The sequence below is a fragment of the Molothrus aeneus genome, chromosome 9 (assembly GCF_037042795.1).
Source record: "Molothrus aeneus isolate 106 chromosome 9, BPBGC_Maene_1.0, whole genome shotgun sequence".
Lineage (NCBI taxonomy): Eukaryota > Metazoa > Chordata > Aves > Passeriformes > Icteridae > Molothrus > Molothrus aeneus.
This window is the reverse complement of record NC_089654.1, coordinates 15958743-15965001: the sequence shown is the minus strand read 5'-3', so window position 1 is coordinate 15965001 and position 6259 is coordinate 15958743.

Below are 6259 nucleotides of genomic sequence, written 5' to 3'. Positions count from 1 at the left end.
TCTGTAACAGGCTGCACTGAAACACTCGAAATGGCTGATGTTAAACACAGACTTCATTTGAGGTTAGTTGTAAGGTAACACTGTGCTACTTTATGCAGCCAAAAGATTTGAAGAAACAGACTTCGCCCAGACACACGATCATGCAAAAAATCCTCAACGACCTGTGTGAAGATCACATGAAGAGTATGCCACTCCTTAGAGTTTCTTAATGTTTTATACAATCCTGAAAGAAACAAAAAGAAAGGGGGAAAAACCAAAAAATAATAAAAAACATACGAGATACTAATGAGCAGATCTGGTACATAAAACCTAGGAAAATGTCTCTGAGGACAGGCTGTGGGTTAACTATCAGGCTGTATAAGTGAGCAAAGCCACTCTCTCATGGGGTTTGATTTGCCGGGGAATCAGGGCTTCCCTTCAGTCTTGGGTGGCCGTACCAGTTTCTCGCCATCCTCAAAGGGATAAAAGCCCCACTGCAGGCCGGCATTATTTGAGTCGCCGCGGCGAATGAAGAGTGAGATCCGGTTAATCCCGAGCCGGGGCCCGGCGGGCACAGTTCCGCCGGCCGGGCTCTGGAGGGCAGCAGAGGCGAGCGCATGGGCCCGCGCTGGGGAGCGCTGGCACCGCCGCCATCCCGCCAGGGAGCCCTGCCTTCGGCTTCAGCTCCGGCCTCTCTGCCAAAGATACCGTGTGCTCGGGCAGAGCCATGGCTCCAGTGATTGACTGTGCCCTCTGTTCTGTGTCCGTGCATCCGAGCTGGTAACGAGCTCCAAGCCAGTCAGCTTGGTGGGTCACATGAGCAGTGTGGGAGACAAGTGCTGGGAGAGCCTAGAAGGATTTTTCCCGATGCACACATCCTTCGGAGCAGGATCGGGCTATGCGTGCTGCCTCCATGCATGTTGGGAGTCTCTAAAGACCAAGACTGGGAATGGGCAGAAGCAGGTCCGCAGCACCTAACACTCCTCATTCATAGGAAATTATGCCCAAATACATATTTTTGTGAATCTCTCCACTATTCTCCTAAAGCACATCTACTCTGTGTGCTTAAATCATCAATCATACATCAATCATCAGCAAAATTACTCATTAGAGTATACTAGACTACCAAGGGTCACGGGGTTAAGCCTCTATAGTTTGTCACGTTAAAAACCTGAATTCAAAAGGTCAGAAGCAGCCCCTGAAGACATGAGTGATCATTGAAATCAGCAGTTTCATATGGACTTCAGGAGGTTCTGAATTGGGCCCATGCACATCATGTCAAGATTACTTGAAGTTTGTATGCAATTCTCCAGTGTTTCTGTGAAAACTACTGCTGTCCTGTGTGTCCCTTTCATGGTCTGAAGAACTTATTGACAACAGAGATGGTTGTTATGGGGACGGGCATCTGTCAAAGAAATGTGCCAAAGAGAACACCTGATTATGAAAAATTTTGTTTCATACAGAAGAGGAAATACAGCCCTGAAAACACAAAGCTTTATTTGGGCTTACTGTCCCACAACCAGAAGCTCAAGGAGAAGAAACTGGATCTGGGGGCAGATCCAAACTACAGCAGGTATAACATACAATTTTTTGGATTCAATACAAACAGGTCAGAAAAAGCGTATTATTTTAGACTTAATTATGATCAATGGGCCACTGTTGGTTTCAGACTTTTTAAAACAAAGACTCCTTCTTTCCTCCCTGCAGGACTCCAAAAAGGAAAAAAATCTAAGCTAAGCAAAGTAAAACAAAATGGAGACATAAGAAGAGAAGGGGAACAGACCAGCATTGTACTTCATTTGTTCTCAATGATCAAAACATGAATGTTTCAGTTCAGTGTAGAATCTCCCTGTACAATCACATTCTGCTCTTGTATTCATGTTCTAGTGTTTCCTTGGGTTTGTTTTCTCAGGTTTTTGGGGGTTTTTTTGTAGATTCTTCAGAGCAGTATAGGGATAAGAGAACAATGAGTGATTTTTTCCAAGAACAAACAGCAGCAGGGTTACTGTGAAATACAGTTCTTCTGCAGTTCAGTACCGTGACTACCCACACCCTCTCCTCCTCTTCCCAAGTACTGTGTTTTCCTCTGCCCTTCCTTTTAAAGCTTCATCTAAAACCTGAGAAAATTCTGTCAAATAACTACCAATTGCTGCTAACAGTGGTTAGCAACCAGGTACCAACAATTGTGGAGGCCTAACACTAACACAGTTTAATTGCAGTGGAGTTGATTTACATCACACTGAAAAGAAAAGAGAGGGTTCTTCTGGCCTTTGATGGAAGCTGTCTATTAACCCTATTCAGAGCAGGTGTGGCTGACCTAATGTTTAAACCTACAGGAGTACATCTCTCCAACAGCACCTCTCTCCTGTATCATTAAAGCAGTGTTCACAGCAGGGCTATATATATATGTATGTGTGTGTATGTGTGTATATATATATTTAACATGGATGTCCACTGACACTTGACATTTTCAGGAAGTAGCCTTCTTTACATTTTAGGATGATGGAGAGTACAGCAGGAACATGAAAATTACATTGATTCTTTCTAGAATGTGAAATCTAATCCCCTTTGTTTCTTTTTAGGTATTAACATAGAAGCAGATCCTTCCATCCCAGCTTCACAGAAGAACCATGGTAACCATCCAGAGCCACACTGATTTCAGGGCTCTTATGTCTGTCATCACAGCATAAATCAGAGCCATAATATAGATTTGCAAAGCTCAAATATGTTCTCTGAATGTATATATTGAGAACACAATCATAAAAGATACCCTAAAATGCAGCAGGAGGGAGTGGAAACATCCTAATGCAGAAACTAATCATGTTCTCTTTCCTCCAGGGAAAAAAACACACTTAGAATATAGATTAAAAATCAACCAAACTTAAACTTCTTTATGTAGCTCCTTTAGAGGAAAGACTAGAAGCCCTCAAATGTGCTGTAACACAGACCTGCTGGAGCTCACAAGCTGGGTGGCCCTGCTGGAGCCTCCTCAGCATCCCACCAGCAGCAGTGGGTACTTGCCAGAGACAGTCATTGCTGTAACTCTTGGGCCACAGTAGAACACTGAAGTTAGGGTGATAAAACCCATCTCAGGTTTTGAGTTGGTTTTTGGCATGCTTGCCAACAACTGGTTAGTTGGGAATAGAGACAAGAGATCAGCTTCATTATGACACAGCCCTAGAGGAGAAAGGATCTTTACAGAACAACTTTCTAGTAATTGTCAAATTATTAGTGAAGTGCTTTACTTTCCTTGAATGCAAATACAAAAAAAAATTAGCAATTATGCTTATTGCTCTTTATATTTACAGCTTGCTTTTACTTTGCACTCCTTGACACCCAGCTCTAGTTGTTATCTAAGCACACAGAAAAGTGCTGCAAGAGGTGTGTGGGACTCTGGTCGGGCTCTTTGCCCTGTAGCCTCCACAATGGGAGGCAGAGCTGCATAGGTGCCCTGAGTAGGGACAGAACTGGAGCTGTCATTGCTCTTTCCCTCTCAGTCAGCCCACTTATGCCCTGGAGCATTTCTTTCAGTTGCTTATTATGTGCCCATTTCCTCCCATGTTAGAGATGCCTGTGCCATACCCCTTCCTAATTTTCTCTTTCCTTAAAAATAGAAAAAGCCCAACAACACAATAAACTAAAACAAACATACATATTCATTGTCAGTATTTTTCAAATCTTCTGTATAGGTAATTCTGTATCAGAAAGAGCACAAACCCAGTTCATTTTCTTTTATGCTGCAGTAGGCTTGGATGTGAGTTTCCTACAGGAACTGTTTACAGAGGTACAAGACTGCCCATGCGCCTGTGCTTCCTTCCTCAAAACTGCCATGGAATCACAGAGACTTTTAAAATACATTTTAAAAGGGTGGGGGGGACAAAAAAGGTTGAGTGTGTATACATATTTACACTTGCAGGCCACTTTCTGAGCCTTTGCTCTTGAGTTTTATTCTTGGACATTTCAGTGTGACTGAGCTGTATTTTTTCTCATTTTTAATTTATAGGTTTTTATTGTTTCTTAAAGCTCAAGTAAACAGCTACAGCTTCTTTCTCACACTGCATTCATGCTTACTTCCCATGCACTTCAAGGATGACAGAAGTTTCAGCAAACCCTTTACTGTTCAAGGCTCATAAAACTTACATATGTTTTTTACATATGCAGTTACATAAAACTGCACGTTTCTGAATCAGATTTTTGTATGTAGTGCAACATGAAAATTTAATGCTGAAAATAATTTTCTGTGCTTCCCATTTGTTTTGCTTTGAATTAATGTACAGTGAGGAGCCTCACATACAAATATTGCAGTTTCTGTGAAATGTCTGATGATTACACACTCTGTTAGCTCAATAATTGTGCTGTAAACTCACTTTGGAGTCTTGGTCTGGAAACAGGATAGGCTTATTCAGTGCAAAAGGTGGCTGCTGTGCCACCCTCCACAAGTCAGCAGCCAGGGCAGCAGCCCTCAGGGTGTCAGGGATATGAGTGCCTTGGCACTGATGGAGGTTTCACATCCCCTTAGCTCTTCCCTGGGAAAGAAACTTCTCTTTATGGTCTGAAAATGACTTGTGCCCTGGTAACTCTGCCTGCTCTGCTCTGCAGTGAAGCTCTGCCTGCCAGGAGACAGCTACTTCTGCTGAGGCCAAAGCAGCTCATCCAGAAAATGATAAAAGCATCTGCTTATTAGCAGCTTTTCCTTCCTCCTCCTCCTCCTCTTGCACTTCATTTGTTATTCTGGATCTCAAGTTCTGGCATGAATGTAGAGATGCTCTACAGAGCCTGAACATATTCATCAGTATGAGTACTGCAGTATCTGTCAACATTTCCTCCACAATATTTGAGAGCACTTTGAAAACAGTGCTGGCTGTCTCTCAAAAATCCTTGTGAAACGTGGATTTCACTCAGCTCTGTGCTCCAGGGTCATATATTTGTTTGGCACGTGGTTCCAGTGAGATTCATCATCTGTGGTCCCAATCCAGAAACAGTTTAAGAGCAGATAACCACAACTATAGATGTTAATGTGGATGCACAACATGGTTTTTCTGCACAGATGCACAACTTCCCCCTTTTTGAGGGCTTTTGAAAATCTCATTCTTTCATACAGTTTATGTGCAGTCACGCAAATAGCTGAATCAGCACTCCTGAAGGGAATTTCTGAGAGAAGGCAGGAGTGTGTATTGTGGTGATGGGGGATTCAAAGGCAGTTTTTCTCACCTAATTTTGCTACCAAGGGACATGTACTGCTAGGTTAATGGATTCACCCCCTTCACTGCTGAGATTCTCCTGCACAAATCCCAGAAGTATTTTAGGTAGCTCTGGGAGGGAACTGTGAAGATTTGTATTTTAACCTTCTAAGTGGTGTACATTAAGTATTCTGTGACAGAATGGTCAAATCAGGATTCAAACAAAAAAGAGATACATACACTCCCTCCTCCTGTCAATGATTCTCACCGAGCTCAGTTGTCCCCAGACAGGGGCACTGGTGAACTGGTTTTGTTATGGGCTCTGAACCAGATCTAACCTGTGGCTGAGATACACCTCTCTTCCTTTTTCTTTCTCCCTTACAGTAATGACTCCAGCAACCACAGGCAAACTAACAGAGAGCTACAGTGTGGGTGACATCTGTTTATGTATTTTTCTGTGAGAGGCAATAATCAAATGCAAACATATACATCTAACATAAAGTTAGGCCCAGAGACCCAGGACACCAGGGTTAGTGCTCCACAAAGCAATGGGCTTGCCATGCCTCCTGCAGCATTCCTGCACACAAAATACCAGGTTTTGGAAATGCACATACCATGGGCAAGGGCTCACACTGGCCCCAAGCACTCTGGTTGCTCAGCCCACACCCACAAGCAGCAAAGGCCAGTTCAGGCTCCCTGTGGGGCAGAGTCCATGTGGGAGTTGGCTGCCCCAGGAACTGATGTGGGCTAGGCTGGCCATGGCTTTATCCTTGTATTACATTCAAGGAATTTTTCCTGCACTGCACTTGTTCGGTGGAATTCGTATGCAGAGCCAAAGACTGCTCCACAACCACCTCAGAAAAGTGTGATTCATCAGATCGCATTTGAAAGGGACCATCCCAGTGTCTGTCCCCTGGAAAACCCCTGGATGTACCAGCAGAATTCTCTGGTTGCAGTGCTTCTGGAGGTGGAATCCTGTTCTGGTGGGCATTCCTAGCAGACACCCATACACTTATATTGTCTTTTCAGTGTATTATTAACAAACACTTTTAATTTACTCACCCGTAACAGGCTTTCAGTATTACAGAAAAGAAAAAAAA